Genomic DNA, 25717 nt, shown 5'->3' with positions numbered 1-25717 from the left:
AAAATCAACCAAAATAGATAAATAAATCAAAAATAATAATAACAATAATAAATAAATGTAATATATATTTATATAAAAAATAACCAAGATTTTGTGCTTTTTGTATTTGTTTTTTCCCTCCTGCCCTGGCACAGTAAATGTTGGGGTCATTCGAAGGATTTAATGTCATCTTTGTAGATAAGTTTGCTGTGTTTGTTGGTCTCTCTTGTCTTAGAGTAGACCTGTCATTTTTTGCTTTAAGGATGGTTTATCATCTCCAAAGTCTCTGAGCTGTTGTTTATCCATGAAGCTATGTATTCTTTCTTCAAACCTGAATGTGAGTCAGGCTGGGTGCAGTATTCTCGGTGATGCATTTTTTTTTTTTCATTCAGTCTTGTCACAATATCCCACCACTGTCTTCTGGCCTTGTGATTTTCTTGTGACATGTCTGCTGTAAGTCTTAGGGATGCTCCTTTGAATGTAATTTCCCTTTTTGATCTTGCTGCTTTCAGTATTCTGTCTCTATCTGTGGGATTTGTCATTGTAACGAGGATGTGTCTTGGGGTATTTTTTCTTTGGGTGTCTTTTAGCTGGTACTCTTTGGGCATGCAGGATTTGATTGCATGTAGTCTTTAACTCTGGGAGTATCTCTTTGATGATGTCTTTGACAGTTGATTCTTCCTGGAGATTGCCTACCTGGGCTTCTGGGACTCTGATAATTCTCATGTTGTTTCTGTTGAGTTTATCAAAGACTTCTATTTTCATCTGTTTGCATTCCTTGAGTACGTTTTCCATTGCCTGTTTGTTTGTCTTAAGGTTCTTTTACAATTTCTTCTGTTGTGTTGAGTTTTTCTGTATCACATCTTTCAGTACTCCGATTCTCTCCTCAGCTGCTTAAACTTTGGTGGCAATGCCATCCATTGATTTTTTTCAGTTGAGCTACCATGTTTTTCAGATCTGTTATTTCAGTTTGGAGTTTTCTGATTTCTGTCTTTGTGTTCTGTTCAGACGGATCTATGCTTTCTTTGAGTTCTTCAAATATCTTCTATATTGCTATTTTAAGTTCCTTATCCGATAGGTTAATCAGGTCTTTGGAATTTGTTAGGTCATCCAGACTTTCATTTTCATTCTCTGTGCATGGTGTTTGCCTGAGAGGTTTCCTTATTGTCACACTTGTAGTGTGGTTTTTCTTGCATGTTGTTGTGGGGTTCATTGGTTAGAGAGAGTGTGTGGCCAGGAAGTGAAGTGAAGCCATTCTTCTACTTCCTCTATTGACAGATTTTTGGTGGTGTGCTCCCTAGGCCTCCGAGGAGATCTTTAGGGATTCAGAAACACAGGCAGACAGGCACAGGAGTAGTTTCCCTTGAAGTCCTCAGAGTGAACCAAGGCACAACAGGGTGGAGCCTCCGCAGGCCAGAGACCTCAGCTTATTGGATGGTGACCCCCACAGCCTGAATTTAATCACTGGGCAGCTTTGAAATGCAGTTTTTTGGGAGTGTGCTCCCTAGGCCTCTGAGGAGACCTTCAGGGATTCAGAAACAAAGGCAGACAGGCTCAGGAAAAGTTTCCCTTAAAGTCCTCAGAGTGAACCAAGACACATCAGGGCAGAGCCTCTGCAGGCCAGAGACCTCAGCTTATTGGACGGTGACCCCCCACAGCCAGAATTTACTCACTGGGCAGCTTCAAAATGCAGGTTTTTGGGGTTGCGCTCCCTAGGCCTCTGAGGAGACCTTCAGGGATTCAGAAACACAGGCAGACCTTATAATAGATTTTAATGATTAAAGTTTTGTTCTATGACCTACTGTATAAGAAATATTTTTTTCACAAATTTTTACAATCTTTTTTAAATAATTTTTATTTTGACCAAAGTGGATTATAAATCATTCACAGTAGTATTTCAGATACATAGTGATGTTGAATCAAGGGCATTCCCACCATCAATATTGTCAGTTTGTGGTTTGATATTAGTTTGCACAGTTTCAGGAAAGTACATAATGTTGTTAGATTTTTAATAGTTGTAAACAACCATAATGAATATTTCCCAATTGCTCTGATGTTTGGTTGTATATACTATTTAGCAACTTATTCTCAAAATTATATTACTAATAAGCTCTAATATCTTTGTCCACAATGGAAAATGAACTAAGATACTCAAACTCTTTCACTGTGCTCATTATAAGAATGTTTTAGCAAAATTATGTTCAATGTGTGTGTGTATATATATATATATATATATTTCTGCATAAATGTTCTTATGATATTTTATTTTATTTTATTATTTTTTTCTTTTTCTGCCACACCAGTTTGATGCTCAGGGGTTACTCCTGGCTAAAAGCTCAGAAATTGCCCCTGGCTTGGGGGACCATATGGGACGCCGGGGGATCAAACTGTGGTCCTGATCCTTGGCTAGCGCTTGCAAGGCAGACACCTTACCTCTTGCGCCACCTCGCCAGCCCCTCTTATGATATTTTAGAGAAGTTTATGGAAAAGGAACTTAATGTTCTAGACTTGTTTTATAGTGCCTAATGTGAGAATGTTTAAGAATTTTTAAAGTGTATTTGAAGAAAGGTTCTAATGTTTATGTTCAGAGAAGTCTTTGACATAAATTTTGTAATATGTATCAGACAATTTTTAATATTGTATAAATTTGTAGTATGCATAACACAATTATTTTGAGAATATGTATGCATAATCTGATCTTTGATGCTTTTACAGGCAACTTTTACTATGCCTATACAAAATAACAACCAATTTTATAAGTTCTGATCTGGGGTTTCTTCTTCTGGTGGAGATAGGTAGAACTAAACTTTTGTGACGTTTCTAATATTTCTTTTTGTTTTGAACAGTAAGGGTTGAATTGTGAGATGCCATCCAGCTATTAACCCAAAACAAATCACCCTAATTTTCTCTTGCCCTTTTCACCTACCCCTTTGATATGTGAAAGTTACCTGGATCACTTGATCTTCTCCCCACCATGGTGAATTTGGTATGGTTTAACAAAGAAAGGTCAGTTTTGATTTGTGCTGAGAGGCACCATGTGGTGCAGTAAAGTCCATGACTCTCTCCAGACTGCCTTGGTTTATTAATGCTTGCCACTCCTCTACTTCTTCAGACCCATCCGCCTGGAGTTAGAAATAGTCTTGTGGGGTAATTGGGATAATTTAACAACATGGTGTTTATTTTATAATTTTCTTCTTAAATTTTATTATTTTCTAAAATTTCCTTACCAAGCTCTTCCATCCTATCACACTGGAAACACTAATTCTCATTCAAAATCTAAGGCAGTTTTTCAGAATGAATGGTATATCACTTAGAGGACGCTGCAGATAGAGGAGATAAATGCTTCAATTGCAATGTAAGTGCTTTCTTTACTGGACCAAGAATTTACTTTTATAGTTGGAGAATTCCTGTGGAGCAACTAAGTACATGTACAGAAAGCCTGTCTAGAGTACAGTCCGTTGTGGGGTGGGGAGGAAGGACACTTGGGATATTGGTCATGAGAATGTATGCACTGGTGAAGGATTATATATAATATATATATATATATATATATATATTATATATATATAAAATAAAAAAAAATAAAAGAAAGATAAGGCTTCCCAATTCTTACCACAGGTTGTGTTCTTTACACTGACTATATAGAAAGAAGAGGTACAGTAAATGCACCCATATATGTCTAAACCCCGGCCCTTTGCCTGGTCTGTATTTGTGAATTGGGGGACAAAAGAAAAAAATTAAAAAAAAACTTAAAAAAAAAAAGGGACAGATGGACCAGTAAGTTTGGTGATTCAATTTAAAGTCCTCTCTCCTCTCTTGATTTGTTTTCTTGTTTTCTTTGTCTTTCCCTCTTTCCACTATAATGAGTGAAATACTGAATTTTTCTTCTTATACCTCCCTGAGGCATTAAATCCACATCATTAGGCTTCACACTTAGAGTTCCATAAGCATACAATCTTTATTTTTCAATATTTGACTAGAATGATTTTGTACACATTTATCACCATCTTGTTTATTGGTGTTTTCGTTTTTTTTTACTCTAGCCTGTGCTCAGAGCTTATACCTTGTTCTGTACTCAGGGATAGCCTTCTGACAAATATTCAGGAGACTGAATGTGGGTACAGGTAAGCTGATGCATAGAATGTTAGTGCTCCTGTATGCTATGCCATTCACTCCAAATCCCTCCTTAGTTTTTATATATGGACACAGTTTTTTGTTTGATTTTAATATCTTGACCATTGGATACAATGCAAAAATGGAGTAGTTAGGTTAGAGGTATTTTAAAATTTATTTCATAACATTCTCAGATTAGATACCCAGGATTCCTAATAAGAGATTATAAAATCATATATAATATTTGAACAGTCTTTAGTACTTCTTTCCATAAGAAAAGCATATAATGTTTCCTTTTAGTCCACATTCCTGTGTATTTTATTTTATTATTTGTTCAATAATCGCCATTCTCGAGATGGTTGATTTAAGATACATTCTTAAAAATTAATGAAATATATAAGATTTTTCTCAAATACTTCCCATTTACTTGAGTAAGTCTGAGTAATGATTATAGGTTCAGGATTGTCTGAAAAAAAAACCTCTGGCTTAACTTAATTAGAGCTTGTTAATGAACAGGAGCTTGCAGTTGTTATTGCCTTACCACTGAGATTAATTGGGAGGTGACTACGGTAACAGTCATGAATGTGTGTTAGAGATAGTATATGCTGACAACCTGTTTCACTTCTGGAACTCCGTGTGGCTCCTTGACCCCTACCACAAGTGATTCCTAAGTATAGACCTATGAGTAAGCCATAAGCAATTCCAGGTGTGACTTCAGGGAATTCTCACTACTAAAAACCCAGAGTAAATAAGCAAATAAAATACAAGTGTTTCATGAGTGTTTCATATTTATTTTAATAGATAGGTGGAATAGACCTGGACAGTAGCAGGGAGGTTTACATTTGTGACATTCACATAGTCATTCAAACCATAAAGTGTTGCCTGGAAAAATTAATAACAAAGCAAGTCTGAAAGGTCTCGTATAACAGCGCACTCAATGGTATGATAGTAAGAAAGTTGTTCTGAGAAACTGTTGTCAGTTGTGTCACCAATTGAACTAGATACTTAGTAACTTGAAAATCATTGGAAAATAATGTATATATAATATAAGTATTGCATATATAAAATGCATATTGTGTGTATGTAATATATGTGTATATTATATACAAAATATATAAAATATTGTATATATTATATATACAAATATATATAAAATATGTAATAACTGAAAACATTTGATTGTGTTGTATTTATAAGTACACATTGTTACGTAACATATAAAATTGAACAAAAATGTATCAGTACTGATATGTATTTTTAATGTGACATAAATAATGTAACTATTTATGTACTAAAATAAACTAAAATATGTAACTAAAATAGGTACTATGCTACATCATCTATTTAGATTTTTCTAACTCAAAATACAGATTTTGATACCCAAGATTCCTTAGATATAAGGATAAATTCAATTGATGGTCGATCTTGATGTTTTGTGTAGCACATTTCTTGTCTGTTGGAGTTTTAATTAAATTTCTGGTACTTTTTTGGCATCTTTGAGCATGGCCTGGGGTGATTCTTGAGCATCGATCCTAAAGTAAGTCCTGAGTGCCATAGGGTATTGCCACAAAGAAAAATAAATGTACAGGGCTGACCAAAATCCTACAATAAGCAATTTGATAGATTGGTATTTGCACCCCCAAAATAAAATTCCAGTGTCATCATCTTGCTCTTTATCATAATAATATGTGACATATGGAAAAGATAGGAAGTAAACCTTTTTTCTAATTTCTAAAAGTAGACTCCATTAATTTAGCAGTATGCTTAATAGGGAAAAGCAATTAAATCAGAATTGCTCAAATGTGTTTCATAAAACACTAATAACTCTAGACAGCCTGTAAGGCGAAATTATTCTAAAGTAATATCATTTGAAGAAAACTATATAATTAGAATTCTTTCTGAGGAAATCCTGTTTCATGTCAGACTTGAGCTCAACTGGCTCTAGGGACTGCAATGTAATGAAACAGAACATTCTCGGGTTATTTTTTAACCTCATAATTTGCTTCTTTCATTTGTGTGTATTATATTTATTGGTAATAAAGTATAACAAATAGGACTGGAGTGATAGCACAGAGTGTGGGGTATTTGCCTTGCACAATTTATCCAGGGTTCTATCCCTAGCCTTCAACATGACCTTCTGAACTTGCTAGGAGTAGACTTCTGAGCACAGAGCCGGGAATAACCCTTGAGTGCCATAGGATGTGGCCAAAACCAAACAAATAAAAAAATACCAAACTTAGACCCCCAGCTAACATCATGTATGAAGGTAAAATCCAAATGGATTAAAAACCTCAATATCAGACCCAAAACCATAAGATATATAGAACAACACATAGGCAAAACACTCCAGGACATTGAGACTACAGGCATATTCAAGGAGGAAACTGCACTCTCCAAGCAAGTGAAAGCAAAGTTTAACAGATGGGAATATATTAAACTGAGAAGCTTCAGCACCTTAAAGGAAATAGCACCCAGGATACAAGAGCCACCCACTGAGTGGGAGAAACTATTCACCCAATATCCATCAGATAAGGGGCTAATCTCCAAAATATACAAGGCACTGACAGATATTTACAAGAAAAAAACATCTAATCCCATCAAAAAATGAGGAGAAGAAATGGACAGACATTTTGACAAAGAAGAAATACAAATGGCCAAAGACACATGAGAAAATGCTCCACATCACTAATCATCAGGGAGATGCAAATCAAAACAACTATGAGGTACCACCTCACACCCCAGAGAATGGCACACATCACAAAGAATGAGAATAAACAGTGTTGGCGGGGATGTGGAGAGAAAGGAACTCTTATCCACTGCTGGTGGGAATGCCGTCTAGTTCAACCTTTATGGAAAACCATATGGAGATTCCTCCAAAAACTGGAAATCGAGCTCCCATACAATCCAGCTATACCACTCCTAGCTATATACACTAGGAACACAAAAATACAATACAAAAACCCCTTCCTTACACCTATATTCACTGCAGCACTATTTACCATAGCAAGACTCTGGAAACAACCAAGATGCCCTTCAACAGAGGAATGGCTAAAGAAACTGTGGTACATATACACAATGGAATATTATGCAGTTGTCAGGAGAGATGAAGTCATAAAATTTTCCTATACATGGATGTGCATGGAATCTATTATGCTGAGTGAAATAAGTCAGAGAGAGAGAAAAACACAGAATGGTCTCACTCATTTATGGGTTTTAAGAAAAATGAAAGACATTCTTGCGATACTAATTTTCAGACACAAAAGAGAAAAGAGCTGGAAGTTCCAGCTCACCTCAGGAAGCTCACCACAAAGAGTGATGAGTTTAGTTAGAGAAATAACTACATTTTGAACTGTCCTAATAGTGAGAATGTATGAGGGAAATGGAAAGCCTGTCTAGAGTATAGGCGGGGATCGGGTGTGGAGGAGGGAGATTTGGGACATTGGTGATGGGAACGTTGCACTGGCAATGAGTGGTGTTCTTTACATGACTGAAACCCAAACACAATCATGTATGTAATCAAGGTGTTTAAATAAAATATAAAAAAATAATTGGGCACCTTCTTTTATGATGAATTCTTTGTTGTTGTTGTTACTACTGTTATTGTTTTTATTGTTGTTTTGGGAAATACCCTGTGGTTCTCTGGACTATAATCTGGCTCTGTGTTTCGGGTTCAAGGTTTCTCCTGATGAGTCTAGGACTGTATGAGGTGCTAGGGATTGAAACCACTTGGACTGACTACAAGACAAGCATTATACATGCTATGCTGTATTTTTATCTCCTGCTTTATGATGAAGTCTAAGGACATGTAAACCATTTATGAAAATAACAGTATAATAAAAAGAAAAGAAAAGAAAGGCGGCTGTGTTCAACTGCCATTTGTCTGAATTAGCTTACTAAAGGCATTTTAGTACTTATTGCACTGCAAGGCTATTAATACAGAGAAACAGACTGATTTGTGCTTTGCTCATATGAAATAAGTAAGCAATACTTAAGAACACAGATCTGTGTGGGTGTACGTGTGGGATGGGAGCAGGGAGAACAGGGCAGCTGAATGGAAAAAATAAAAAAGCTTCGTTCCATATATATTTAATAAGCAAAAAGATGGGGTGCTTATTTTTTGATTCATTACTCCTTTAATCCTTGAATATGTTACTTTTAATTTTGATGATTAAAAAGAACTATGTGGGTGGGCTAGTCTGTGCTATTGAACAGCAGGTAGATAGTAGATACAGATATTTTTTCAACAGGACAATTAAGAGTCTAATCAGCTTTGAAAACTGAAAGGGAAAAAAAAGTACACACTTGTATCTTAATAACTTCCCAGCTAGAAGATAGCCGTTGCACATCTCTAGCATTCAATTTTTTTTTAATTTGGAGAACATTTTAATTATAAAAAAGAAATCCTTTTTTGTGATTAGTTGTTGAATACAGAAAGGCTTGACTTATGCATCTTGCAATAGAACACAGTGTAAAAGCTGAAAATTAAGCATAAAATATAATGATTAAAATTTCCATATCACAGCTGCCCAGAGCACATAACAAGGAGAATATTAGTAATGTCCAGATGCACATAAGTCTACAGGGATACCTCACACCAACTGCAAAATGAAAGGAATACAATGTCAATCACTTCCAATAGACTATGTTAATGTTTTTCAAACAGTGCTTTCAAACTCAGAAATAGTACTCATTAATAATGGATAGTGCTGCGTGAAGGGAAGGAATATCTCCTACAAAACTGATGGAATTCATTGTTCATTGCTCTCAACAATGAACTGCATTTCTGCAAGATGATTTTTTTTGTCTTTAAAACTGTCAGTGGCTTCAAAACCTGTAAGCTAGTGAATCTCATTCTTTTTTTCTCGTTTACTTTCATCTTTTTCTTTGTCTTTCTTTCTTCTTTCTTTATTTCTTTCTCCCTTTCTTCTTTCTTCCTTTCTTTTTTCTTTATTCTTTAGTTTCTCTTCTTTTTTCTTTTCCTCTTTTCTTTTCTCTCTCCTTTTTTTCTCCTTACATTTTATATGTGGTATTAATTAACTTCTCATTATCACTTTTCCCTCTTCATCTCTACCTGTGGCCTAACAAATGCCTTTTTTAACCATAGTTTTTGACTAGTGCTGCTGAAATGTGGAAGAAAGTTTGCAGGCTTTCAAATTCTGGTGGTAAAATTAAGATTGAGATTTTTTTTTTTTACCCCCACACTCAAGATTGAGATTTTATTATTATTATTATTATTATTATTATTATTTTCTTTCTTCTGTTTAGCTGTTCAAGCATCTGTCATTAAGGCCTGTAGGTTTGCTGATATATTTGGAGGTTTCCAAGTTATATCATCAAATATAAAAACCAAAAAAAAACACTGAAATTCAGAAAGGTTATTGATTCCTTAGAGATTAATTTCCTGATATACCACTTTCTTCAGGGAAGCACACAATTATTTGCCTTTGACTGAGAAGCCATTTGGAGTCAATTTTGTATAATAACCTCCATTTTTAACATTTTTAATAAATGCTCTTTTGAATGGCTTTGGGTCTCAGAACAACTACCTATTATTCTGTTCAGATTATAGGATGAGTTTAAGATATATTTTAAAAATCAATGTATAAAAATTGTCAGACTATCACTTGGTGTTATAGTTAAAATAAACATACTAAACTATACTATTTTAATGCAAAATTATGTCAGATAAAAATTAAACTTTATATTAAGTGATATAGGCAGTTGTCATTTCTGTACCTGGCCAGCTCTGTTCTCAAAAGAAAATGAAAAATCATCTATATACTGGTCTCGCAACTGAAAATTGGAAATCTCATTAAAAGAGAGTGGGACAGGTCCTCTCCCAGATAAAGACATACCATGCTACATCCATCATCCGAATCACCACATTGCCACTTCACCACTCCTCAATGATTTTCTGCAGAGACACCTATCTGATTAAACTTCAGATATGCCAGTATTTAGGTTGAAATAACCAGGACTTTTTAAGAGTGCATACTGGCACCCCCACCCTGTAATATGACCTACAGGAAAGCTATAGTATCAGTAATAATGCTTTAAATTCTGGGACCACATAAGCACATTTGTGGTAGTGAATGTAGCTGCAAGAAAAATTTATTTGTTTAATGCTGCCATCCCCAAAGAAACACACCAATTTAGATGTCAATATGTAGGTGAGGTCACTTAATGCTTACAAACATAAAATAACAGAATGATCAGCTAGCAATTAAAGCTTACGAAACGCCTGCCATTAACTTATGGCATTATTGCAGATACAATAATTTTCAAAGTTGTTTGTTGCTTTATTTCTTTTATTTTCTTTCTCTTCTGTTTTCTTTTTTTTTTTCTTTCTCTTTATTGAAATATGTTCACTCTTATTTAATCTGGAAACAGATGTATTAATGTCAATTCTGTGACACATGGTTTTTAAATAAAGTAAATAATAAAACCATCAGAAAAATATAGCAACCAAAAGAAATTCTATTATTGAACGTACAATTAACAAGAGATAGATACAAATTCACTATGCATATAATTTAAATACAGAGTGATGTTCTGTCAGTTGGAATTCATTTGCTTCTCTATAGTCCTATTTTATCAAGGAAAAATAAAAAAGCAGTACTATGCAATGGTTTTATTTTAAAATATGAAAGACCTCATAGGTGATAAGGAAAATAATGTCTTATCCTGCCTCCTTTAACAAAGTAAGGGAGTGACTACATAGTTACATAACCAAGGAAAATGAACATTTTGTATAGGAGAAAAAAAGGTTCTATGTGTCGGCCCATTAAATGAAAATTAACCTTGATTATCTGTATGAGTTCGATTTACAATGCTAGAAGGGGAAAGAATAAAACATATGCCTGATGCCACCTACGAGAAACTTATTGTCATTGAATGTGATAAAGGTTTTTCAGCAGAGAAATGCAGACATTTGTAGAGTTTGTGACAAGCAAAGAAAGGAATGTTCTCTACTTTAACCTCTAGAAAGAAACTGGTTTATTCCAGTTGGAGATGGGCTTCTGCACATTTCAATAACTTAGATTGATACACTGTGATGTTTCTAATGTTAAAGAAAGCTGTCATAAATACAATGTAAATTTATACATACTATCTCTGAATCTTTCTCTTTCTTTTTTGTTCACTTTCCCAAATTTATTTTCCTGTAGCTTTATTTCTCTCCCTTTCTATTTTTCTCTCTCCCTTTGTATTTTTCTCCCTCCCTTCTACTTTCTTTCTTCTTCTTCTTTCTTTCTTTCTTTCTTTTTTCTTTCTTTCTTTCTTTCTTTCTTTCTCTTTCTCTCTCTTTCTTCTTCTTCTTTCTTTCTTTCTTTCTTTCTTTCTTTCTTTCTTTCTTTCTTTCTTTCTTTCTTTCTTTCTTTCTTTCTTTCTTTCTTTCTTTCTTTCTTTCTTTCTTTCTTTCTTTCTTTCTTTCTTTCTTTCTTTCTTCTTTCTTTCTTTCTTTCTTTTTTTTGTCTTCTTCCTTCTTTCTTCTTTCTTCCTTCCTGCCTTTCTTTCTTTCTTCTTCCTTCTTTCTTCTTTCTTCTTTCTCTTTCTTTCTTTCTTTCTTTCTTTCTTTCTTTCTTTCTTTCTTTCTTTCTTTCTTCTATCTTTGTTTCTTTCTTTGTTTTCATCATTGTTTCTTTCTTTCTCTTTCTTTCTTTCTTTCTTTCTTTCTTTCTTTCTTTCTTTCTTTCTTTCTTTCTTTCTTTCTTTTCTTTCTTTCTTTCTTTCTTTCTTTCTTCTTTCTTTTCTTCTTTCTTTCTTTCTTTCTTCTTCTTTCTTTCTTTCTTTCTTCTTTCTTTCTTTCTTTTCCTTCTTTTTTCTTTTTCTTCTTTCTTTCTTTTTCTTCTTTCTTTCATTCTCTTTCTTCTGTACTTCAAGACTATTTTTTTTATCTTTACCCTTTAAAATAACAAATTGCAAACAGCAAAATCCCCAAAAGCCTCATTTATATTTTATTTCCAACTTTGACCTACAAAGAATAGAAAGGGAGAGAAAAGGGAGATAAGAACAACCTGGAAAAACTAGTAATCTTGTCATTTCACCTCAAACTCTGGGGTTGACAGGTGTTTAAACAATACTCATAGATATCTCTTGGGATCTTCTGTGTCACTTATGCTTAGAATTTTTTGATATAAAGTCCTTATATCAATGGGAATTTAAGCAAAGAAAAAAATAACCTGTACAGAGATGTAGTTGTACAGTTTATTATAACTTATTTATTTATCCAGTTATGAAGGCTATTTAAATAATGTGGCAGTTCATAGGGAAGTCAGTCAAGAGGGAATAAGCACAAGTTGATTGAAGCCCAATGTACAAGGGAGATAGCTTATTGCCAATTAATTGTCTGTTCTTTCTTTTTTTTAGAAAAGGCTTTGTCTTCTTTCAGTGAACTAATAATTGATTAAATTTAGTATACCCCAGATAATCCTCCAAATTACAATCTACTGATTAAGAATTTTAAATGTAACTTTTAAATCCCCTTTAGCATCACTTAGAATATCATTTGTCCTTTTAAATTGTTATGATGATAATGTATAGTTTTAGATATTTACAATATATAAATAATCATCAAACTTCCAGACTTCCTCAAGATTATACTATTACTAAAACAAACTATCACAAACTATCACTAACCAATTTTTACTAGTAATCTGAGATATGAAACTAGAGATAGAAGTGAACTCAAGAGTCTTGTGGGTCACCTAAGGTCAGATATGACAGTATATATTGCGAATTTTTTCAAAAAATAGAGCACACAAATTTTGGACTTTAACAAAAAATTTATTTCACAATGTAGTGTGAAATGTTCAGAATAATATGTGTGTGTTTTTAGTAGAATAATTTCTCTCTCATAGTTATCCCCTACTAACTATTCTTGCTGAACTAAAAATATGTTATCTTGTTTTGTTTTTCAAAATTAATGAGGAAGGTTACTTATATTGTATTAGTTTTCTTTTGTTTTGAATCACATCCTGTGGTGCTTAGGGCATATTCCAACCTATTTCTGTACACAGTAGTTATTCTGATGTGGATTTTTAGCAGGCAAAGCATGTGCTCAGTTCTTTGATCTATGTCTCTAGTACTATTGTCTCATGACTGAGAAGCTGTCTATGTTGTTTCAGAGGATACTATATTGTTAAATTTGTTCGATTAATAATCTCATCCATGTTGGCTACTTTATTCCTTTTAGTGCTTAACTTTTGATTAATACAAAAATTACTGTATCATTATTATGAAATATAAAATATAATTACTGTAATAACTATGTATTTCCTTCTTTCTCACTAAAATAAAGCTCACTGAAATTCACAGCTTTATATATTATGATAAATAGTAGAGGAGTATTATCAGAAGATTAGTTATGAATATTTGGTTTATTCTATGGTTTAACTTGAATGAATGAGTTATTGCATATCTTTGTTCATATTTAGAAAAGTAATTTGAAATTTGGATATTATAACCAAGATGAAACTTGTACACTTTTAACAAATATATTATGCTCATAAAACAATTGAACTAAGTTAAAAATATAAGCCAAAAGTGAACAATGTTTGAAGTTTGAGTAGAACTATTTATTTACATATTGTAGAGAGTTTTCAATATGCTGAGAGAAAGCTAAGGATTGGGAAAGTGAAGAAAAATTTGAGTTGAATAATAGTTGTACCACTCTCAGCTGTATGACACCAAATAAAATAAGCATGAGAGTTTGTATCCTCAAAGTGGGATTAACATTAAGCACACAGCTTTATTGAGAATGAGTTGAGTGCTGTACACAGTGAATTCTCAATGAATGTTCTCCAATTGTCAATTTTATTTTATCTTAGTTTAGTTCAGTTTTATCTGCAATGAGATGTGCTCAAGGCTTGACTCTGTAATCAGGGATTACTCCTGGTAGTGTACCAATGGCCATATTTCATTCACAGGTTGAACCTTGGTCAGCTTAATTGCAAGACAAATTGCATACTGTCTAGTCTTATTGTTAATTTGTTATTATTTATTATTATATTAGTTTTTTTCATGAGATCCTCAAGTGCTTATGACTTACTCCTCGTTCTGTGATCAGAGATGTCTCCTGATGATTCTCAGGGAAACATCTGGTGTCAGTATTGAACTCAGATGGGTCACATGCAAATTAAGCATACTACCTATGTCATTATCTCTCTAGTCCCTCTATTGTAAATTTTAATATAAATATGATATAATTTTTCATTATATCTGTAGCTCCAAAATACACTTATTGTGCTGACTGCCAATAAAATATGGACATAATTATCTTCATACTGTGTTGTTTATTTTTAAAATATATTCACTTTGTTTTCTATTAAAGCATATTTTGTTTGTCAGACCACAAGAATGGCTAAAGTAAAAGAAATGTCAATGCCATATAAAATATGAAACTAATATTTACCTAGTGGTCATATGTAGTTTGAAATGATGTTCCAAATAATTATCAATTTGTGGTGTAAAGCATACTTCACATACTTAAATATTATGGTATAACTTGTCATTTATATTGTTGATATGATGTAAATAATCAATTATGGGAAGAAATGTATCTTACCAAAGATGTTTTAGAGTTCAAAATGATAAAAATAATTTTGAACAATTTATAATAATATATAATTATTTTATATTAACTAGATTAATTGATTAACCTAAAAGAAGTATATTAAAATTAAAAACTATATTACTTAAAAATTTCTAGATGAATATATAAGTATGTTATATATAAAATAATATAATTAAACATATTTTATATTAGCCAGATATTACTTATAAACCTCTAAAACTATGAGCATGAAAATAATACGTTACTATAATCCTTCAGAGAAAAATAAATAGTAAATTCTTAAATTTTGCAATGAAAATTTTGTGACAATCATAAAGCATTCTTACTGATGAACATAAGTGAAAAATCCTAAAATGTATAATACAAATAAACTATACTTTCTTCATCTATGAAATAATACATTATATATTAAATATATTTTATTATGAAATCTCTCAAATAGAAGATTATATATTGCATTCAAGGCCAAAAAATTTAACTCTTGTACAAATATATACATTAAGTAGTACATTAAACTCTATACCAGACTATTCAATTACATAAACTCATTGGTACAATACATCTTCATGATAAATTGATCATATTCTTTAATAGTTTAATATTATTTTTTATATTAACCTATTTACTTAGCCATAATTTTAAAAAGTGGTCATAATATAAACCCAGACCTTCTCTAGGAACGTCTAATTGATTATTATATTCTAGAACTTATTTTTTTGATATACAAGAATATTTATTTTTTTCATCTAAATTATTAATATTTTAGGTGGTCCCTCTATTTAATAGCAATATCTTTTATTTATTGTTTTTAGTCTTAAACTCTTTTTTTTTTTTTTTTTTTTTTTTTTGGTTTTTGGGTCACACCTGGCAGTGCTCAGGGGTTATTCCTGGCTCCAGGCTCAGAAATTGCTCCTGGCAGGCACAGGGGACCATATGGGGCGCCGGGATTCGAACCGATGACCTCCTGCATGAAAGGCAAACGCCTTACCTCCATGCTATCTCTCCGGCCCCTAGTCTTAAACTCTTAAGGAAACACTATTTTAATATTTTCATTTCATCATTATTCTCTACATAGAAAGATTTAGTGGTTCCATATGTCTTTCAACATAAAGTATAAGATGATAAAATATAGCAAGTGAGTTTCTCTACCTTACCTTGTAAATATATTTCATAATAGCTATATACTGTGATTTTTTATAAATTGAATCCCTTGCTATACCAGAAAGCTTTAGTATATTATCTGCTATTTCTTTGACTATCATTTTTTTTTCTTTAGTTTATACTACATTTATTTGTGTGTGGGACATAATGTTTGAGTCACACTTTTTGAAACTCAAAAAGACCCTAGGCTTCATCCTATGACTCTTGAAAATATCAAGATCTCTAGTTAGAGGCCTGATTCTATCAGCCACAATTGAGCAGAAAGTTTCCTGGCACCATAAAAATTCCTTGGGGTGTGAAAAGGAGCATGCATGGAGCTTGTAGTTATTTCCATGACAGTATGCTTCAAGGGCGGAGAAGCCCTGTATCTTTTAGGCCAAGGGAATTCCCTTTCTAATTTCCTCAATATTTACTATTGCAAAAAAACAAAATAAAACAAAACAAAAAGAATCTTGCCACACCAGCCCTCCATCTTTTATCTTTCTTTCAGTCTCATGGTTTTGTTTGGTTGTTGTATTTATTGCTGTGATGCTTTTTTGTAGTTGCTGGTTTTGGTCTTTTGTTTGAATTTTGTTTCTTTTTTTTGTTTTGCTTATTTTATTGTTGGTGGTGATGGTGGTAGTTTTTGTTTTTTGTGGTTTTACTCATTATGTTTTTATTTTTTTTCCTTTGTTCTTTTTAAAATGATATTTATAACCTCTAGATCAGGGGTCCTCAAACTTTTTAAACAGGGGGCCAGTTCACTGTCCCTCAGACCATTGGAGGGTCTGACTATAGTAAAAACAAAACTTATGAATGAATTCTTATGCACACTGCATATATCTTATTTTGCAATGAAGATACAAAACAGATACAAATACTATGTGGCCCACGGGCCATAGTTTGAGGACCACTGCTAGATGAACTCCTTCCTTCCTGTGTTTTTGTTTTGTTTTTATTTCTTGGTTTTGTTTATTTTTCCTTTTTTCATTTTCTTCTTTTTTTTTTCAAACATAACCACATAATCTGAATCATCTTGATCTGCTTCATAAATTAAGGGGGAAAAATGGATGGTACCAGAATCAACAGTTGTATGAACATTGAATAGAAATAAAAAATGATCATACTTAAACACCAAAACGCAAAGTCAACAACAACAGAATCGAAACCCAATCTTCAACAAGCTTTACACAGAGGGGACCAGTTGTACTAGCTGTGTGGAAAGCAAAAGGGGCGGGGGATGCTGGGAACAGGAATGGAGGGAAGACAACACTAGTGGTGTGAATTCCCCTGATTCTATGTCACTATATACCTTAAATATTATTATAAGGGCCCGGAGAGATAGCACAGCGGCATTTGCCTTGCAAGCAGCTGATCCAGGACCAAAGGTGGTTGGTTCGAATCCCGGTGTCCCATATGGTCCCCCGTGCCTGCCAGGAGCTATTTCTGAGCAGACAGACAGGAGTAACACCTGAGCACCGCCGGGTGTGGCCCAAAAACCAAAAAAAAAAAAATTATAAAAGACTTGTAATTCACATTGGTTACAATAAAAAATATTTTTAATAAAGTATTCTTATCTTTGTTCTAAGGAGTGATATATGGTTGAGGGAATTCTAATTGGTGATAGAAAGATTAGGGACTACACAAGACAAGTGCTCTACCCTTTAATGTCTCTTCTGTCCAATATTTTTTCCTTCTTAGGTGAACAGCACATACTTTTTAATAGTTCATTTACCAGGAATAATCTCTGAGATTGTACAAAAAATAATGCTTTACCAATCTCATGAACTTCCTTCAAGCTTTATATTCCTTGCTACAAATTGCATGGTAATTTAACTTTTTAACTAATTTCCATAACTAAGACTTATTTTAAAAAGTAATTTAAAACTCCTTTAAACAATCATTGCTTGACTTCTGTGTTTAGTCTGTAGCATATACATTCAATAAATCTATTGAGAAGAAAATAAATAAATCTGAAGTAGAACATAAAATTATTTGTACACCTATATATTTATACATGTATTTTAAGTGATTCTGTTTCTATTAAATCTTATTTTTCCCTTTAGTATCCTTCTTAGTCTATGTTTTATATAATGTGTATGTATATATATTTATTTATATAATGTGTATGTATATATATATTTATTTATATAATGTGTATGTATAATTTATATATATAAATTTATATAATTTATATAATGTGTATGTGTAACATTTAAGCAAAATAAATTTTTAATAGAGAACTGTACTATTGAATAAGTGAAAGTGGTTATTTGAACATTTTGAATTGCTTTAGCATTGCAAAAATTAATATTAATTTTTAACACTTGAAAAAAAATATCACCAGAGTAATCAATAGGAACTTCACCACTTTTTGGCATGTGTTGTGCATTTGCTGAAGCAGAAGTCTGCCATATGCCATACGTGATATGCCACCCAACTTTGCCATCATGTCAGTGAATGCATTGTATCCTGCAGCCAAGCCACATGGGCATGACATGCCTTTCACTTTGGCATTTCTACAAAAAATTTTCACTTAATTCTGTCACACATGGTATTCATAATCTGTTAGAAGAAGTTCTGCCCATTTTGTCACCTTTAACATCTCAGAAATCTTATCCGCGCCAAATGGATTGTTCTTCTTATTTAAATCAGATGTGAGTCATTCTGGGTAAAATGTCTAAAAAGAGTTTCCAGTAGTCACTTTTTCATCGAAAGATAAACAAGAATGGGTAATGCCACAAACAAAATATCAATTGGATATCTTGGATATTTTGTTTATTGAATATTCAGTTAATTGAATATTTAATTATGAGGATTTTTTACTAACACGTTCATTCATTGATCAAATATTTACTATATCTGCATAAAGTGAAAAGTAGTGTATTGATAAAAAATAAAATAGATACTAAATTAATAAAATAAATACTAAATTATCTAGATATGTAGTCCTTGAGAAAGCAAAAGAAATTTTTTTAAAATCCATGCAATTGATGTTATTTATTTGTTTTCTTGCTTGTTTTGTTTGATTTGGGGTCATATCCACTATTTCTCAGGGCTCTGTGCTCAGAAATCACTCTCTCAGGGTTCCATATGTGGTGCTAAAAGTTAAACCCAGGTTGGGCACATGCAAACACATGTCCTATCCAATTTACTATGGTTTCTGTCCAATTTACTATGGTTCCTGCCCTCAATTTTTGTATACTTATCTACAGCAATCTACATATCCATATATGTGCATATAGATATTTAATACACACAAACCACTTAATTTATTTCGTTCCATGGGTTTAGAGTGATAGCACAGCCAGTAGGATGTTTGCCTTGAACATGCCAACCAGGGTTCATTCCCTAGCTTCTCATATAGTCCCAGAGCTCACAAACAGTATTTCTGATTGCAGAGCCAGAAGAAACCTCTAAAGATTGCCAGAACTAGCCCAATATTAAAATACAATAATTTTACTTCTAACTGTATGTTTATAATTTTTGGATTACTATAGGTATCAATTTTTGTTTATTTACTTTGTTTTTTGTACTTTAAGACCTAAATGATTATGTATTCAACAGTCCAGTCCAGCATCTTTCTATGGATGCTGACTTCATCTTAAGACTACTGCTCCGAGGTAGCCGATGCTCCCAAATCTCATACTCAAATTGTTACTTCTTACACACAGTACCCTATGTTTTGTACCAACTTTCTGAGCATCTGTACACCAGGATTCTGAAGAATATTGCCTCTTAAAGAAGGGCAGCAGCTGGCAGGACTCTATATTTGTTTATGTCTATTCAATTGTCTGCTCTCTTCCTTGCATATCACTGGGCACACATTCAGATCTCCCATAGTGAATCTACATATTTAGTTGGGACCCTAAATGTCATCAGACACTTTGGGCAATAACCCATTAACAGATAATAACCGCTCATCTCTTCCTTTGTCCATTCTCCTACCCCACAGAAACACCTTCACAAGGGTGTGTTGTGTAAGAAATCAGCGAACCCTAAAAGACAGCCAGAGGAGAGACCAGGCCAATGATACAGAAATTTTCCTTGTAATGAATATTTGAACTTAAAACAAGAAACCAGTAACCATAAAACTTCGTTGAGTAGAAATTCTCTGGCAGAGAAAGAATGGGTCAACGCTCATCTGAATCCCTCAGAGAGCTCCCACAAGATTTGTTGGGATGAGGTGAAGATGAATACAAAGTTCACCGCCAAACAGCAACAAACATGATTGTGAAGCTTTGTAGAAACACACCAAATTTAAAGAGTAAAATAGCCTGAGGGGCATGACTAATTCTAGAGTCTCTCAGATAATGACTTTGGAGACCCTATGATGGGGATGTTTAAAGAACTCAAAGAAATAATGACATGACTAGTTATCATGACTAGATGATTATTATGACATATTATGACTATGATATGACTAGAAAATATGAGAGTGAAATGGAAAAACATGATGAAAAATTGCCAGATCATATTGAGAATAGAAATACAGTGTTGAGAGATCGCAGCAATGCAAGTATTTATTGGGAAGCAGGGAATGACCTAATGAACAGCTTATGCTAATAAAGATAAATCAACAAAGTGAACAAAACACAAGCTGAGGAGGAATAAAAGTTATAACATTTATTTCAGGAATGAATGGAATGGAAACTAAAATAGACAAATTTAAAAAACCAATAAAACTAAGAATGGTTGTGTGAATAAATAAAATTGGCAAACTATTAGCCACCATAAGCTAGGATCACAAAGAAAGAAAGAGAACATTCTAATCAAATCAGATATTAAAATGGAGCTTCCAGATGATCCAGTAACTCCACTTCTTAACATCTATCCCAAGAGTTCAAATACAGTATTTCAAAAAAAAAAACAGTTGTATTATATGTTCTTTGAAGCACTTTTTACAATAGCCAAAAGATAAAAATCATGCAATTTACTGCTATGTAGAGGGTTGAATACTGAGTGACATCTGTGAGAAGGAGAGGGACAGATTAAGAATGTTCTCTTGCATATGTGAGGTATAAAGAAATACTGAGGGACCTGCAGATGGCAAAGGCAACAGAGATGCAAAGTTGGTCTGTATAACTGAGCTCACCTAGTAGGGTGATGAGAGGTTCTTATGACATTAGAGGAAATAAACCTCAGGTCAGCTGTATGTAAGGCAGAGGGTCATACATTTTTTGGCTTTTTGGGCCAAACCTGGTGGTGCTCAGGGGTTACTTCTGGCTATGTGCTCAGAAATTGTTCCTGTCAGGCTTGGGGAACCATATGGGATGCTGGGAATCTAACCCGGGTTCATCCTGGGTCAGATACATGCAAGGCAAATGCCTTATTGCTGTGTTATCTTTCAGGCCCCTGAACCTTATACACTTTTACTATTTTTCCAACCCTAAATACATAGAATTTGTTTTGGGAACATGGAGGAGAAAATCTGATGGTATCTGAGTGTTGTGCAGTGTACAAGATGACTTCTGTCCAAGATTATATATATTTTTAAATATATCTGAAATTCTCAATAAAACCTCACTTAAAGCCTTATTTATTAGACCTAGTTCTGAGCTTGATGAGAATCAACAGTCCTCTGTTAGTCATAATCAAAAGCAATCAGAGACTATGTTGAATTATTGAACAACTATTTACCCACCAAAAGCAATGAATATTTTTGTGAGAAATTATAGGCAAATCAAAATTTTTCAGAAAAAAAGCCATGAATCACTATTCACATGGGGATACTTTTTAAAGGTATTAGTATTTAAAGGTACTATTGAGTGCAAGAATCAAGTGCCATATATTAAGTGCAAGAATTTAGTGTCACATATGTGTAGTTCTATGAACATGATTAAAGTGGATGGCATACTCAAGAAAGACGGAACAATATCTAAAAGTTTAGCTTGAAATAGATATAATTTAGGTAGTAGAACACATGTATTACATCTGTGAAGACCTTGCTTTGATTCCCAGCTCAGATACTCTGTTCCCATTAGAGTAAATAATGTTCTGACTGGCTAATGAATAGTGTCTAGTATGGATTTTATCATCTGGGCATTTCCAACAACTTTAAAAATGTAAAGTTATGTAACTTTGATTTTTTTGCTTAGAACACATAAATGTCTTCCACCCCCTCATTCCGATGTTATTTCCCCCTATTTAATTCTTTTTACCCTCAGTTCTAAAATCCTCAGGAACTGCAACATTCTCCTCACATCAGCCAGCTCCTAGCCAGCTCCAAAAGTGGAAGGACAGTCTCCCAGTCAGTCTTGCCTCTGCCTGGGAAGAAGCTAATACCATTTCTGCTGCTTATTTGCTTTCTGTGGCCCTTTTATTCCCCACTTCCTTTAGCTGTGGATTTTTAAGAGACCCTCAGCTCAAGAACATAACCTGATTCCTGACTGCTGCGAGCCTTTTATCAGATCCCACAAGACCATGTCACAGGCTAAAACTGTGCTCTGAATTTTATTCTTCACAAACTATTTCAAAAGATTTAAAGTGGATATGTATATTTCTTCAGTTGTATTTTCTTAATAGGTGTAGTTCTTATTGTGTATTTTCTTATGTAGATGTAACTTTTCCTATCCTTTTCTTGGATTTCTTAGTAGAAAATTCTAGTAGATAAGTTTCTCTTTGGGTTTAAGTTATTACCCACATAAGTAACAGTAGCATAATATGGCATTATTCCTTTTTGTATAAACATAAATTGGGAAATTTTATTTAAAGAAATATGTTTCTATCTAGTAGAAATAGGAGCTCATAAACTTCATATTGCAATGGGGTCTGTTACCCTGAATATTTGTCATTATGACTTGACTTAGGCCTTAGGCAATTAGACATTAACCTTTCACCCCAAACCTTGAGTCACATCAAGGATTGGAGCCAGCCCTTTATTCCAAAGCACCAGACATTCAATTTCTACCAAGGGAGTTCCCAATGATGCCCTGGCAACAACTCCAGATGGATTCATATGACACCCTGATGACTTGGAAACAGCAACCACTTGCTTTCAGGCAGGTTTCCCTGTATTGCCACCTAACACTGAAATAAAACAAGAAGACTCTCTATGACACTCTGGTGTCAAAATAGGATCTGTGCTAAAACCAAGATCTCTACTTACAGAAGCCTGAGTGCAACAACCATGATTGAGGAGAACTTTTCCATGGATCATGAAGAAAGACCTAGAGATTAGATATCTTATTATGTCCTGAGCATACAATTGGTTTTATGACAGGATGTTTTATGGGTAAGGATACCCTGTTTTTAAGTCAATGGTTTTTCCTTTCTATTTTCACAATGTTTTCTGTGCCTATAGAAAAAAACTGTCACCCCATTTTTTATCTTTTATATAGGGGCTCCCACCTTTTCATAGAATGTTGAGACATGAATTACTTTGTTTTATTTGATATTTCTGCATTTTTCTAGAAAATTAAGAATAAAATGGAAGGATAGGGTTGAGGGGCCAAGTGGTTTCAGGTAAAGTGGTGGAGATAAGAAAAGACAGAACTAAATATCCAAGCCAAAGTCAACAATAATAGAACCAAGAGACCCATAACATAAAAATAAAAATTTAAATGTTCTGTTACAGTAGCAGTCAAGGAGAAAAAGAGTGGTCATATAAAATGAATGCTGGGAACATTGGTGAAGGTTGACACTGATGGTGGGAATGGCCCTGATTCACTGTTCCTATATGACTGAAATCCAACTATGAAGGACTAGAAGAAAAAAAAAAAAAACAAGTGACTGAGTTCTGCAGAATATCATCAAATGAGCTCAAAAGGATAGAACAGATTTTTGAACAAGAGACAAATAAAGGAGTACAAAAATAGTTAAAAAATGTGAAAAATGTAATAAAGCACTAATTTAACAGTCCATAATAAAAATAAACTTCAAATAAGATAAACTCAAGCATCTTAAGCAAGACTTTTAAAAATATTAAAAGACAATGATAAAGAAAATATTCTGACTGAAGTAAAAAAATAAGCATCCTTCTAAAAAGGTATATGCTCAACAAGATTAATGATTTTTTTTCTCATTAAAAATTACAGACAACAAGACAAATGTTCATACATGACAATAAAATGACTTATGGCCATAATGATATTAGAGGAGTCAAGGCACCTATCTTGCATTTAGTGATTATAGCTTAATTTTCAAATGCATCCAGATGTGATTCATGAACATAGAACAAGAAGTAAGCCTTGAGTACCACTCACTGTAATACAAAATAAAAAAATCTAATAAAATTTGATGCAGCAAAAATACTTTATACATAAAGTATTAGATTTATTAGTATTTAGATTCTAGATATCTAAATACTAAGATAATAATTAGGACTATTGGGGAGGGAGTGATAGCACAATGGTAGGGTGCTTGCCTTGCATGCTCCTGGCACAGGATGGAACTAGGTTTGATCCCTAGTGTCCCATATAGTCCTACAAGCCAGGAGTGATTTCTGAGCCTATAGCCAGGAGTAATCCCTGAGCATCATCAGTTGTGGCCCGAAAGCCAAAAAAAAGTGGGGGGGGAGCTATTAAGGTGTAATAAAGCCATAAAAATATTCATTTGGCAGAACTGAAATTATATTAAACTAAAACTACATGTATAGAATATAAAACTAGTTAATATATATAGAACATTTTACATTAGAATAAAATATAGATATAAATTGTAAGACATCTTTCTTATTTAAGACAATTTCATAAAATCCTTGTTGATTATCATAAAGTTATAAAAATTATCATTTGTCTGATAGTACCATATACATCATATGAGTAAGGGTGAAGATGCATAAATTTATAGGAGCACAAATTATGAGTGCCATTATGTTTAATGTAGTAATAATACAGACAATTTTGTTAGAAGTTAAGGAAATATCATTCATGAGAACTGACAAAATTCCTTTTTTTTAATTGTTTACTAGGCTATACCAGACAGTTCTCTCAAAGTTTAATCCTGGCTCTGCTCAAGATTCACTTTTGGTAGGCTCACAGTACTATATGTGATAGCACGGGTAAATTTTGGATTAGATATACTCAAGGTAAACATCTCAACATCTGTACTATCACTCTAGTTCCTCAATGATCAAATTCTTTAAAATATAATGAAATCAAAATGCCAATTGAATATGATATTTAATATAAGTGTAGATATTTTGTTTATGAGCTTTATTTTTCTGTAGCATGTGGCCAGGGTCTTTTATTTATTTATTTTTAATAATTTTTATTTTGACCAAAGTGGATTACAAATCTTTCACATTAATATTTTAAGTACATAGTGACATTGAATAAGGGGCATTCCCACCACCATTGTTGTCCTCCCTACACCCCTGTTCCCAGTATGCATCCCATATCACCCTCCTTTGCCCCCCGGGCTGCTAGTATAAGTGGTCCCCTCTGTGTCTAGCTTGTAGATTTTGCATCGATTCTATTGTTGTTGGCTTTGGATTTGGTGTGTTAGTCTAATCATTTTTTATTTCTACTCAATGCTCATATGACTGTTTGGTCTTGGTACCCTCCATTATTTCCCCTTAATTTGTGATGCGGAATAAGATGATTCTAGTTATGTGGTTCTGTTTAAAGGAAAAAAGGGGGGCAAAAATTAAACAAGCAAAAATGGGAGGAGTATTTCTAGAAGCTATAAATATCAATTTAAGAGAAGAAAGGGAAAAAGGGAGAAAAACAACAAAACGAAAAGAAATCGAACAACAAAAAAGCCCTGAATAGCACCACAGCAATAAAGACAACAACTGAACAATAACTACGTCCTGAAATAAAAACAAAAATAAAACAAAAATATAAAAAAACAAACAACAATAACAATAAAATTAATTTGTTCTTCTCTCTTTCTTTTTTTTTTCGCATAGGCACAGTAAATATTGGGGAGATTAAGAAGGGAATTCCCATGGCCTAAGAGATACAGGGC

General features: G+C 33.3%; 1 non-coding gene across 1 annotated transcript; it reads left to right on the top strand.

Moving 5' to 3' along the window:
- Window positions 1–3575: 3575 nt before the first annotated feature.
- On the top strand, window positions 3576–3708 carry LOC126007981 (small nucleolar RNA SNORA51). The gene has a single exon (XR_007495439.1). It is a non-coding gene; the product is annotated as a small nucleolar RNA SNORA51 (small nucleolar RNA).
- Window positions 3709–25717: the final 22009 nt, after the last annotated feature.

Source organism: Suncus etruscus, chromosome 4 (assembly GCF_024139225.1).
Source record: "Suncus etruscus isolate mSunEtr1 chromosome 4, mSunEtr1.pri.cur, whole genome shotgun sequence".
NCBI classification, from domain to species: Eukaryota; Metazoa; Chordata; class Mammalia; order Eulipotyphla; family Soricidae; genus Suncus; species Suncus etruscus.
The sequence above is the reverse complement of the archived record's forward strand: the minus strand, read 5'-3'. Positions and strand labels throughout refer to the sequence as shown.